Here is a 13,780-nt window from a genome sequence, read left to right on the forward strand (position 1 = left end):
TATACTTGCCCTTTCAGCATGGGAGCATTATATTTGTTTCTTTGTTTTTTGCATTATGGCAACTTGTTCAGCTTCAGATATACACCAGTTTATTTTTCTCACATCACAATGTGTTTTATTTTAAAATGTCATGCTTTCTTACTGTGGTACTAATAGGTGTCTGCATCTCTGAAATTGACTGAATTAGGTTTGAGTGAAGTCGATAAAGTCTCATTTGAATGGAAAATAAGCCATGAGGTTAAGTGTTAGGTCTCATTACAAATGAATAAAAAAATATGGTGTGAAATTATTGCATTTTTTTGCATAAATATTTATATCAGTATATGTTACTGTTTTACTCTTGTTCTGAAATGATTAACATTTAATACTGATTTTAGAATGGAACATTTTCTGAAAAACTTCTATATTGTTTATATATTATTAATTTGGTATAAAATATTTTTTTGATTGAATAAACTGTATTTTTGGTTCTTTCAGAATGCTTTATTTGTATTAAGAGACTTAGCTCTTCTGGAAGCTGAAAAATTCAGATATTTAGTACCAAAACCATCTTATTATTCTCTACACAGGTGAGGTTCATGATGTGATTTGTATTTACCATTTACAGTTTTTCTTATTTTCTCAAATAATATTGTATATGATAAATATTTCTAATTATAACATGTTACTTTCATTTCAAGTACTTTATATTTTGTCTTATTGTTTTTATTTTTGTCTATTCCATTTAGGCCATATCAAAAGTAATTATGCTAATGTTTGTTACATTTTTAGACAAGTTTTGTTATTAAAGTATGTTGATAATAAGTTATAAATATGAATCCTGTCATTTACTAACTACAGGGTGTCCAAAAAGTCTGGAACTGTATGCAGTTGAAATATTTTACAGAATATGTTTCACATGCTCTCCTTGAAATTCAAAACAAATTTGACCTAAATACCTAACATCACTATCATTCTATTCCATTCCAAAACTAAAACTAGTGAGTGAAATTGTTTGGAATTTCACAAGAACATTCCTAAAAGTATTATTACATATATGTACATTTTATAGTGGTTACCCCCTCCCCCCATTGGGCAATGTATATTTATAATGCTCAAGTTTTGTTTATATTACTGGGATTGACCAATAATCATCAGCTATGAGCAATTATGCAATTGGATTTCTATAGATGTCTATAAATAGCGAGGTTGCATTGTAGACAGAGTTGTTTTTTCTTTGTTCTTTTGGCGAGCTATAGTAATGCTGTTGAATGTATTACGAGGCATCTGAAAAGCTACATTCGTACTTAGATGATATTGCTATAACACAGACATTTGTGACAATTGATAACTGTTCGGCTGGCTAGTTGGTATTGGATCTACAGAAGAAGACAAAAAGGACCAAGGACAAATTGGATTAACAGGAAAACAGAAGGGAATCACTATAACATTCAATCGAGAACTGGCACTAGTAAACCTCAGCAAAGGTTCAATATCCAGTGACACAAATATAGTTAAGTAGATGAGTTAAAGGTTTTTGGATATGTATAAATATTTTATATGTACACTAGTGTATGGTAAAGTAAGTGTAATTTTGTTTGTTGTTATCCATTAAAGTTTATTCAAAGGTAACATAACTTTGCATTTCATTTGTTGCCTGTATCATTGCATCCATTGGACCATATCTTATGTATTCTATGAAAAATAGTTCAGTTGTTGGAGGTGTGTAAACTAGAATGTAAACAGTCAGTTAGAAAAGATGAGCTTAAATTCTTGATTGTGAGCAGATTTGTAAATAATGACAGAATAGAGGAGAGTGTGTTGGGACTCAATTATACAAAAAAGTTGATCCTGAATCCAAACATTTAGAATATGATTGGAAGTTAAAAGAACTGGAATTGCAAAGAGAAGCATAAGAAAGACAAAAGGAAACCAAATTAAAAAGATTAGTAATAGAGGAAACATTTTTTTAAATATATTTTTTATTTATTGTTATATGTTTTAAGAAGAATAACTAAAAATTAAGCATTTATCAGTAAATAGTAATAATATTCATACGTGTTCATAAGCAGTTCCAACTTTGTACACTTATACTACTAAATTCTGACCACCCCGGGAAGATAACTAACATCCAAATATCTTCCAAGTCTATATGGCCAGCCCGCACTTTAGACAGAGTCATGTCATAAATATTTTCTGCACTTTTATTACTTTAGACAATTCTCCATGCAACCACTCTACTGTAAACAAGCGGATAAATCCTTTCCCAATGTGTTCTTGGAGCCAGGGTTACGATAAACTCTGTGGGAACCTCAGCTTATTGCAGCTGCGCATGCTTGTTTTCTATCAACAGTATGGTGTCACATAAACAGTTTAATGGTATAAGCAGTGATTCATTGCTTTATGTTTAGCAGGTTTCTACTTCAGCCACGAACAGTAAAATAAATATAGGAAACAGATGTGAAAAGATTAAAAGTAGAAACTGTTAGGAGAAGCACTTTGGAACATTTTGATTAATACTCAGAAAAGGATAAAACAGTACCATTTATTTTATTTCACATTTTTTTTATGATGGTTACAAGTGTTGTCAAGTTGAACGAATGTATATCGAGTTTGGGTAGAGAAAATAACAGATAAAATATAAAGTTTTAGTGGGAAAAGAATGTGATATTTATTTGGATTATAGAGATTATGTAAATAAAATTCGATAATTTTCAAATGAAAATTATTTTTTATCTTAAATTGGGAAACACTTTGCACTCAGAGCAGTTAACATTGACTCTATGTCAACCCTCTGACTCCACAAAAAAAATAAAAATACTTAATTAACACTTTTGTCTTTTTGTCTACAAAAGACTTGTAATGCATACTAAAAGCTTGAAAAATTTCATGAAGATACACAAAACATATTAAGAGTTATAGTATGGAAACTCTTATAGTTACTTTGGGATCATGTGGTTGATGTAATCCATTGAGGCAGTTGCAAAAGGGTTAAGGTGTCTTCAATAATTATGATTTCCTTTGAGTTTCTAGTGTATATCAAACTGGAATTTTCAAACTGATTATGGAAAATTGTGTATAAAAGTGGAAGCAATCAAATTTCAGTCAGTGGTATGACATAGATTATGATTAAAACAATTTGTGGTTTGAATGTATATAGTTTTGTCTAAGACAATTTCTAAGTTTCACTTGTAAGAAGCTCTGTACATGAGTAACACTTATATTGCTATTTGATGTTCTTGTGGCCTAGTCAGTAAAGACAGCAGTACTGTGATATCTTTTATTGACTAAATATTTATATTTATACTTTATAACTACCCACATCTAGAATCGGTAGTGAAGACTGAACTGCTTTGAAATGAATTAATATAAAATATATTGATATTGATAAACATGACAATTCTTTTAAGTCATATATCCTAAATTATAATTTCAAATGTGTTAGTATTTCTAAATATTGTGAAATACTAAAATTCAAGATATTTTAGACTATAAGAAAAAAATCTAGTCATAAAAGTACTTTCATAAGGTAGATATTTGTTTTTCAGGAGTGAATTGGGAATGAGCAGGAAAACATATCTGCTTTCTGACAAAGTGTTCAGTTTTGTGTATTGTGAATTGTTACATACTTTTTTTTTGATACAATGTGTTTTCAGTACAATTTAAAGAGCTTTTTAAATTTTGATTAAATATTAACAAATACATATTTTTCTTATTTAAAGCAGTGTAGCAGCATCAACAAAGTTCAAAATATCCAGATACATCATGTTTACAAAAAAGTGTGTCTTCAGGAAAAGTTTACATAAATACTCATTAGGATAACTGAGAAGGCCATATCAAACATTTTGTTGTTTCTATTGTCTAAATGTTGTTTTTCTTTTTATCTAACACAGAAGAGAAGGAGATGGAGAGTTTCTCTCTATTTTGTCAAATGAAATTGGAGATGAGGTAGGTGTGTTTGCTTATTTTTATAGATTTAAACAACAATAATTGTAAAATATAAATGGAGATTGGAACTGAGGAACACTATAACTGGTAGTATTATCATTTTTTTATTTGAAGTACTTAAGTTTGTATTGCCAATATTTTATATACATTTGGTTTAATAACAAAGTTCTGTTATGAAAGCTGTATGTACTGAAACATTGCCAGAGATAATTATAATTTCAATATCTAGTACTATATTTCTTGCTGTAGTTAATGTTCTCCATATCAATTGTGTTGAATTAAAAGGAGAAATTAAACACAACCTCTTACTTCAGAGAACATAACTGGTTTTATTTCAGATAACGTTTTGTCAATACGGCTTCATCAGGGCAAACAAGACACTTGCCAACTGATTTAGGTTTATACCAAAGATTTAAAAATAATTTGAATCTGACCACTAAGATGGACTTTGCTCAAGATATAAACCAATTGAAAGTACAAGCAAACAGACAATATTACACTATTTAGAGCAACAGTAAAATTAAAAAATTCCAGGGTGGTTTTTTGTTTAATATGGCTTATTCTCTGAAATTAATAATGCTTCATTGCAATTTCTATCTAAAAAGTTGTGGCAGTGAGTAAGAATATTTGCTGTTATGGGACAATCAATATCAAATATACCATGTTTGTCAACAATATGTTCAGCCACAGCACTGGTTTTGCTGTCTAATGTGTGTAGAGCTCGAAGGTGTTTATTAAATCTATCCCTAATAGTTCTGCCTGTTTCACCAATGTACACAGAACCACAAAGTTTGCATGTCAAACTTTATACTACATTTTGGTGATTACAGTTTCTTCTTAAACCTGATTTACAACCTGCAGTTTTGTCTGTAGGTTTATTGTATGTTTGGATCTAAAGGCTGATCTTATGAACATATTTTTCAAAGTTCTACCTTGTATTCTCTGTAACACTGATGTAAAGACCTGATTGTATGTATAGCTGTCTAATAAAAGCTGTAATCTCAGGACTAATATATGGTATAACGAACTTTGTGTGAAATTACTTTTTTCTTGTGGTAATATTTCTGCATTGTTACTGTGGGCTCTGTTTTCATAGCTTTGTACAGTCTTATCAATAAATGTTTGTGGATATCCATTCATGTGTAATTTATGTACAAGTTCTTGTATAGCTTTGGATTTACCTTTATTAGTTGTACAAATCTTATTGATACGATGTAGTTGTCCAATAATAGTCGAATGTTTAATGGTAATGTAAAAACACTGGTTTCTCACAAGACTTATTATGATACAGTTGTTATAGGATAATCTGAACATCAAGTAACAACAATAAGTTTGGTTCTTTGCAGTGTTTAATAGTGAATTTTATAGTAGGTGGAAGATATTGAGGAAATCATAGAAAAGCAGTAAATTATTTAGAGTCATTCCAAATATGTTTATATATCTGACCCATACTTCTGGCTTCTTATACGTTTCCTTATACCAATGTTGTAACGCTTGACTTTCTAACATATACATGTAAATAACTCAAAATGTTACAGCTACATGATTACCCATAGTAACACCTGATAACTGATGGTAGATCTCATTAAACTGAAAATAACTGTTTCTTAGCATCAAATTTAACATGTCTCTGATGTGTTGAATAGTGGATCCTGCCAAATTTACACTGTCTTTACAAATTCCATGACCAAATTGATCCCTTCATCAATATCCAGACTGTATTGAATTAACTTTAGATCTCTAAAATTGATATTTTCAACTTCTTTTTTTTTCATTCCAGTAAAAATACACTGGTTTCTCACAAAACCTTGTCGAAACATTGTACATTTGCTGTTATGTTAAACTTATATTAAAGTTTTTCTTCATTACCCATTCAAGCCGTCTCCAAGCATTATTAAAATCCACCATAGTTATGACCTTATTACAGTTGAATTTTTCTCATTATTTCTTCAGTTTCATCTGGTGGCCTGTAACAAATTACAATTAAAAGCCATTTCCCTCTATATCTGCTAACAGAAACTCTTGCTGTCTGTGATATGTTAAACTTCAACTAGGATGTAACTCGTATAAAGCCACTATTCCCCTTATTATTAGTGCTCTGTCCATATCAAATAACCTATAATCCTTTTCTTAAACTTAACATTCAGCCTTAGTGAGCTACTTATAATTTAATCCTCACATATAAGTCTTCACAGTATCCCTGACCTAATTAAATTATGACTCTTTTCTTTATATGCTTTTATTGTCCCCTGCAGTTATCAGTTAGCTCCTCTGACCTCTGCATCATTGTATTACTGTTACCATCCTTAACTATATTGCTTGCTTTGTCAGTAATATCCTAATTTTTTCTCCCTATTTACCCCATACACTCTCCTATCCATATGTTGTACTGAAGAATCATCTTTAACTATAATCTCCTTAAGATTTTCATTCCCATCTCTCTTTGTCTGTTCTGTTTTCCTTTCATCCCAAAGCTTCTCACCTGCACAAGATAAAGGTTGAAATATGTTAATTGATAGAATCTAACCATTAGATTATTATTAGCCCTAATAGTACTGTTTCTAACTTCCTGAATGTTATTATTAGTTATAATATCCCTTGCATGCAAAAACTGAAATCCTTTTTCAAATCCTGCTGCTATTATCTATCACATCTACTCTATTTAGTATAGCCTCCAATTTCTCTTCCAACCTGCAAACCCTACAAAAAATTGCACATCTTCGCAGTTATCATTCTTAAAAGCACATGCCACTCTCGAGCTTCCAAATACAATCTCCTTCTTGCATCTATCACACCATACAAGCTATGAATATTTAACACCTCTCTTAACTGATGTAGTGTGAAAATAAACAATAATAAATAATAAATGCTAAATACAAGTAGTCTATTGATAACACTGCCTAACATTTGAAAATTAAATATATTCACTATTTTGTCATTGTTTTATCTTCATACTGAAGTAAATAAGTTTATCTTTAAAGTATAGAATTGACAAATAACTAGTCTTTATATTATATTTATGTAACATACAATGTATTTAGCTGGTTTTGTAATTTACCGATAAGCTGAATTGCAAGTGAAATCGAGGTACACTCACTAAGTCTAACCAAATGTTAGTAGTACACCACCAAGCTTTAAATTAAAATTTTAATCCTACTCATAATATTTATCAGCTTATTATTAATAACACATATTATTGCAAATAAGAATATTAATCACATTCTTAAATATATTTAAATGAGACATTCCAAAAACTTCAAAACTTTAGCTTTCAGATGTCTTTTCTCTCCCTTAGTACTTATCATGATTTATAAAATGCATAGAGTAAATTTGTAAGCTGAAGCTAAATCATTTGATTTATGTTTGTGTAAAGCCAAGTTGTCTTTAAAAATTAATGGCTACAAAGTCTATAAAATTTGTTTAAAATATAATGTTTAAATAATTTTATGCTAGGAAAAATTGTTTCACAATTCTCAATTTTGTTGACTTATTTCAAACTCTGATAGCTAGAATTTTTATCACTGATCCAGGATATTCCTTGTAAAACTAACTATATGTATATTAAAGTAAGAATATTGAGGTTTTTTATTCATCTGGGTCAGCAAAACTAGCAGTTTTGTATCGTTTACATTAAAATAGTGAAACGTGAAATTTGGCACAGATTTCTTTTTAAGTTCATGTATGTTATTATTCTAACTTTTTTTTTGAAAAAATATTTTAATAAAAAAGGATTTTATTTATATGATGATGACTTGATGTCTTGCATAGTTTTGTGACTAGGGTGTACAACTCACAATCTTCATGTTGTAGGTTCAAATCTCATCACTGAACATGCTATCCCTTTAAACCATGAAGGTGTTATAATGTGTCTTATTAGAGTAGCCCAAGAATCAATGTTGACTAACTGCCTTCCCTCTAGTCTTTTTCTTTCTTTTTTTTTTTTGTCCTCAACTTGTGCCTTTCAGCATCATGGTAGATGCAAGTGTCCTACCAAGGTAAGGTGTGGCATTTCAGCAGTTGCTAGCCTCATGTATTTTTAGCTGTTTCTTTGACACCATCAATCCAATGCTTTTTTTTTTCTTATATCTCTGCAGGTTGTAAATCCTGTTAGTTGTAAGTTATATGCTCTTATTGGAAGCTGCTCTGGACTCATTTGCACCAAATGGCTAAACTATTTCAGTTTCAATCTGTGCTTTTTTTTATATGTTTCAGTACTGGACTCACTCTAACCTGTAGTTGATTGTTTGATTTTGTACTTTATTTATTGACCTTGCTAATTTTAATATCATACTTTTTGCATTGTATGTGTTTATTTTACTAAGATAATCTTGGAGTTTCTTTTTGTCTTTGTCAAGGAAGGCCTGATCATCTGAAAACATAAGTTCATTGATTTTTTCTGGCATTAAATTTACTTCTTTTGTGAACTGTTCCATCTATATTATAAAGAACTGGGGGCAACAGGACACATCCTTGATGCACACCACATGTTATGTCATTTCAATCTATCAGTCCACTTGATGTTCTAACAACATATTTTCTACTTTTATCCAAAGCTCTTATGTTGCTCTTTACTCCATAATCTGTTATTTCTAAATCAGGAATGGCTAGTATAAATAGCCTTTAACTAACTTTGCATGAAATTCAACAAACAAAGAAATGTGACCATTTGAAATAACTTTTTTCTTTAATCATACACACCAACTAATGGACACTAGTCAAATTTGATTTTCTTGTCTAGAAGAAAGTGATGTGTATGAAGCTATTTTGTCTATGTAGGGGGTCCTTTTGTTCCTAACAGCAGGTGAAGACAAAGGACCAGGGCATATATTGTTGACTGGACCACCTGATACTGTAGCTGCTGTAGGACCACAGTAAGTAAATTAATGTTGAATGCTTTTTATTTCTTTAGGAGACAATAGCATGAACTGGTACTCTCTGAGAAGTGATAGTTATTAGAACATTTAATTTTTAGCCCTTGGTAAGTTTTTGGAAATTACAAGTTGGTGGCCAAAGAAAATGTTTTTTCATTTAACAGGAATCAATGTTTTCAAAAGGGTTAATATAACCCAAGTGAACTCTTTGTATAATTTTATGTATTTATTTGTATAGTGCAAGAATGTACTAAAATTTGAAGAAAGCTCTCATGAATCATATTTGTATTTATTCCCAGTACATATTTTACCATTCATTTAATTGTGCAGGAAAGTTTTCTTTGGCATTTAGTATTGTGTGGATAATTATTGATAAAGTTTATTACATGCATTATTTTTATGTTGTATCTGTGATATTTCAGGGTATGTGACTTGCTTCAAGGGAAAGGATCAGGAAAAAATGGAAGATTTCAGGCCAAGGTGGCTTCTTTTACAAAGAGATCAAAAGCAGAAGAGATCATTAAGCAAGCTCTAAGAATAAATAACTGAAAATGATGAACAGTGATTTTCACAGGGGGTGTAGATGTATAATTTCTATATATGTATACAAATGAAAAGAAGATAGAATTTTTGCATTAAAGTATTATAGTATTTTTTGCACGAACCTAATCTTTTGACTTATAACTAAGCTTTCTTCTTTTATCCACAATAAATAACCAAAATATTTGGAATTACACGTGTCATCATAAAAGTAACTTAATTTTTAATCATAATTTTTCATGTAATAGATAGATTTAATTCTTGAAAAACAGTAACTCAGCTCAGCATATTTATTAGTTTGGAATAATAGCTGTCCTATTTAAATTTGTTTCTAAACTTGTGGTTCAGTTGAACTGTGAAAATGCTTAAAAAATAAGTACTTTTTGTCTCTAAGCAGACTGGTTGTGAAGATGGAATTAAGCAACTTACCTGTACAGTATATGTGTACTTGACAGTTAAACAAAAACTAGAACTCTTAGATAATTTCTGTTCAAGAATATGTATAAACCTAAAATGTGTTATTTAAAAATAAATGTCACAGTTATTAAATTTTTAAGTATTATCTTAAAAAAGCTATTATTTAACATGGTAACTTGCACTAAGTATTTCAGCATTTCAGAGTTCAATCATGCTCCAGGGAATTAGTAAAACAGGTGTCTTGCTAAAGACTACTACATAAATTAAACAAGAACCCTTATGTTAGAATAAAAACAATTTGTACAATCTACAAGAATTAAAGTGCCTCTTTTTGACCAGTATAGTACTACTGAAACATTAATTTAACACATGATCTCTTCCCCAAACAAAGATGTCTCAGTGGCAGAGATTGGATGTAAAAAATCCAGGATCTAGTTGGTTTTGGTGAAACTTATAAAGATTGTAGCATATGGTATTGTATGAAAATTATGATCTCAAGTTTCAAAATTGATAGAAATTAACTGAGTTATGATGGGTCACATCAGCAGCAGAAACACCATAGGTAAAGAAAGTACTTCTTGGTGGGTAACTAAAGGGTTGGCTTTCTTCTTCTTTTTCCTTTGTTGCATCTGTTTTTCATACCTAGAGCCTAATAGATTTTTGGCAAGTAGCTCCAGGTCCCATTGACCTTGAATGTAACTTTGCTACTCTTTGGCATGTGATAATCAATCACATTAGTCCATCAATTACCTCCATGTACAAGGTTCTGAGATGTTTGACTTACAACCTGTGCAGCTTCTATGGGTGCAGGCTTGATGGACTATTTGATGGCTGTTGTTCATGCAAATCTATCTATCAAACTTCAAGATGCTGTGTTAGCTCTTAGAAATTGTTTTGATGCTAATAGAACAGTAGTTATAATAGTAGTACCTTTCTGCCAGAACAGAAGATGAAGAATAAGGTCTTCAATCTCAAATAGGAAATGAAGAAAGGTCACATAATTTGATTTAAGAATATAGAAAAAAAGAGATGATCAATTCATGTGTGTGACTGTTGCTGGTAAAATGGAGAAACCACTCAAAATTCCTCTTTCTGTGACTGCTTATATCTCTTTACTGAAATAGATTACCATCATATTAATTGTATATTAGGATAAAGCAGATTCTGGACTTCTCATTGGTGTATATGATGTCTCCAAGAAATAATTACCAGAATTTCCTGTTCTTTGCCCTGCCACTCAGAAACACTAGCTCATCTCTGATTGAGGGAAAGATCCTGAGTTGATAATATTCAAAAGTAAATTCTGTATTTACCTTTTTGATTTTGGAGATGAATCACTATGAGAACAGACTGAACATAGCCTAGTGATTATTGTTACAGGCTGCAGTTTAAAAGATCTTAACTTTTGAGCTGTGATGTGCTGTTGAAATATGCTGTGGTTGTGTCATATCTGTAATCATCAGTTCTGCTATTTGGCTAAGAGTATCCATTTAGATGGTATGTACTTCTGACCAGAAGTTCTAACTCAGGGATATCTTTACTGAACCTTGGAGTCTCTGATCTGACCTTTAGCCTACGTGTCACAGTTAGGTTAAAAATACAATCCTCAAAGGCAGAGTAAGATATAATGACTCACATTTTAAATGACTTTTAACCCTAGAAATATCTGTTGGATCCATCTGGAACTCATTGAATTTTAAAACAGTATTTATAAACTATTTACATGCCAAGTTTTTGTGGGTACAGGACTTTGTGTATGATAGGGTCTCTAAACGCATACAAGTCATAGTTTTTGTTTTTTTAAGATATAATCAATATTGTAGTTAGTCTTGCAAATTATTACTGCATTTTACATAAATAATGAGTAGTTTCACATAAAAATGTTTATCAGTTCCTTACACTGAGTCAAAGTGAAAATATAAAAGTACTTAATGTAATGCAATATGTAAACACTACTAATAATGAACAATATAAAAACAAATCAGTAACTTGACGATTTATATTTATTTGTGTTTTGATTGTAACCGATGTTGTGTGTGTTATTGTTTTTAGTACAGATAAAGTTCATTGAAGTTTTCCCCCTAAATATAGTTTTCACAAGTGTTGCTGGGTTCAGATCCTTTTAGAATAATTTGTTAATAGGAAAATAGTTGAATAAAATTTAATCTTAGATAGGTTAAACAACTAACACCAAAAATAAAGGATAATATATTGCCTAATAAAGAATATTATAAAATAAAACCATTTGGTTCTCATTCTGATATTATGTATGAAGTTAATAAAGATGGATGTCCAGTTAGACCAGTAGTGTTTGGTTAGGTACATACAATCATGAGCTATTGGGGTTTCTAGGTAAGTTGTTAGAATCATTAATTAGAAGTGAATACACTTTGAAAAACAATTTTGGTTTCTCTCAAAGAATAAAAAAAAATTAATTTTAATAGTGGAGTATATTGTGCTAGTATTGATATAAGTCTTTTTATACCAACGTTCTGTTAAATGAGACCAAACATTTGTGTTCTGAACTTTTATATCAAAATGACAATGATGAAATGGAATTTTCTAAGCAATTATTTAGTTTTGCCACTAAAGAATCATTTTCTTTGATAATGATATTTATGAACAGGTTGATGGCGATAATATGAGATCTATATTAGTCCCATCACTTGCTGATTTGTTCCTTTGTTACCATGAAAAATGTTCATCTCAGTTTAAAGCCATATATTATTGAAGATATGTAGTTAAGTTTCATAAATTACCTTATCAGTAGACATACTAATATTAAATTCATTGATGAACATCAACATAACCACCAACTTCTATTCTTAGACCTCTTTATTCATAATAACTGATAAATGTGATTGTGAATTTTTCCGTAAAAAGACTCACAGGTCAAGACACACAGTAATGTGTCGTACGGCCAAGAAAAACAACTTGAGACGCGCGACATATTGTGTAATTTGTAGGAACCAACGAATTGCGATTTTCAGCTGCCTGTAGCTTAATACTCCCTCAGTGAATTTCTCACCTGTATTGTGGATTATTGCCTCCCAGTTTTGTTACCTCGCATTCAAAATTTCAAGAAAATCTAAGCAGCCAAAACTGAGATATACGATAGCAAATTTTGTCTGATTTTCTTCGTCCTCTTCTACGCATCAAATTGTAGGGAATTTTAAAAACCTACTTCTCAAACTTCGGTTTTTATGAAATTTTTTACACATTTAACATACCTTTTACTCTACATCTGTATAAAATTTCGCGCTGTTACAGTAGAAATAACGGCGTTTTTTGAAAGATATTTGCTCAGACCTGCAGCACAAATAGGTGGAATCGTCCTGAAATTATTTACAGAATTTCCCCTGATTTAAAATTTAAAATCGGCCATTATCCGGTTTTTGTCGGATCTCAATTGACTAGAATGTCTAGACCTACTACATCAAAGGATGTATACATCTTGTTCTACAGCCTAGATCATACTGTCTCTTCAATATGTGATAGTCTGCATATATGTAAGTAACAATATAATATTTCTATGTCACTTTCAAAGTATTGTTTATATTTTACAGCTTCTCTGAACGGTGGACATTCATCTGATATATAGGCCAAATCCTGCTTGACGTGATAAATTCATGCATTTACAGCTCATACTTGTAGGTGTATGTATTTTTTAGGCTTTGTTGGTCACAAAAAGGTGTGATGATAGCCTTCACGATACTTGTGTATTCTGCTTTTTAGAAAGTAGTTATATCTAAACCGAAAATAGTCCAGTTATATATATATATATAAAAGTGGCAACTAAAAGATGTGAACTCAAAATTGGCGGCCAAGCCAGTGCAAAAATGATGTTGATAACAATGAAAATTGTGATAATGACAGTTCAGGTCAACATTGTGTTACAGACTCCTAAGTGAAACTTGTGACGGTTGTTCTCAAGCGATTTGCCAATATAAATAGTGTTTCAATCAGTGGCGTAGAAAAGAGCTGCAAAGTAGGGGTGCTTGGCTAGACATGCAGATTTTGCAATG

General features: G+C 30.8%; 1 long non-coding RNA gene across 1 annotated transcript; it reads left to right on the plus strand.

The window, feature by feature from the left end:
- The first annotated feature begins 479 nt into the window (after window positions 1–479).
- Window positions 480–12,054, plus strand: LOC106474751. The gene is made up of 4 exons (XR_001291766.2): window positions 480–569; window positions 3,873–3,927; window positions 8,704–8,798; window positions 9,221–12,054. It is a non-coding gene; the product is annotated as an uncharacterized LOC106474751 (long non-coding RNA).
- Window positions 12,055–13,780: the final 1,726 nt, after the last annotated feature.

Source organism: Limulus polyphemus, unplaced genomic scaffold (genome assembly GCF_000517525.1).
Source record: "Limulus polyphemus unplaced genomic scaffold, Limulus_polyphemus-2.1.2 Scaffold7641, whole genome shotgun sequence".
Taxonomy (NCBI): Eukaryota; Metazoa; Arthropoda; class Merostomata; order Xiphosura; family Limulidae; genus Limulus; species Limulus polyphemus.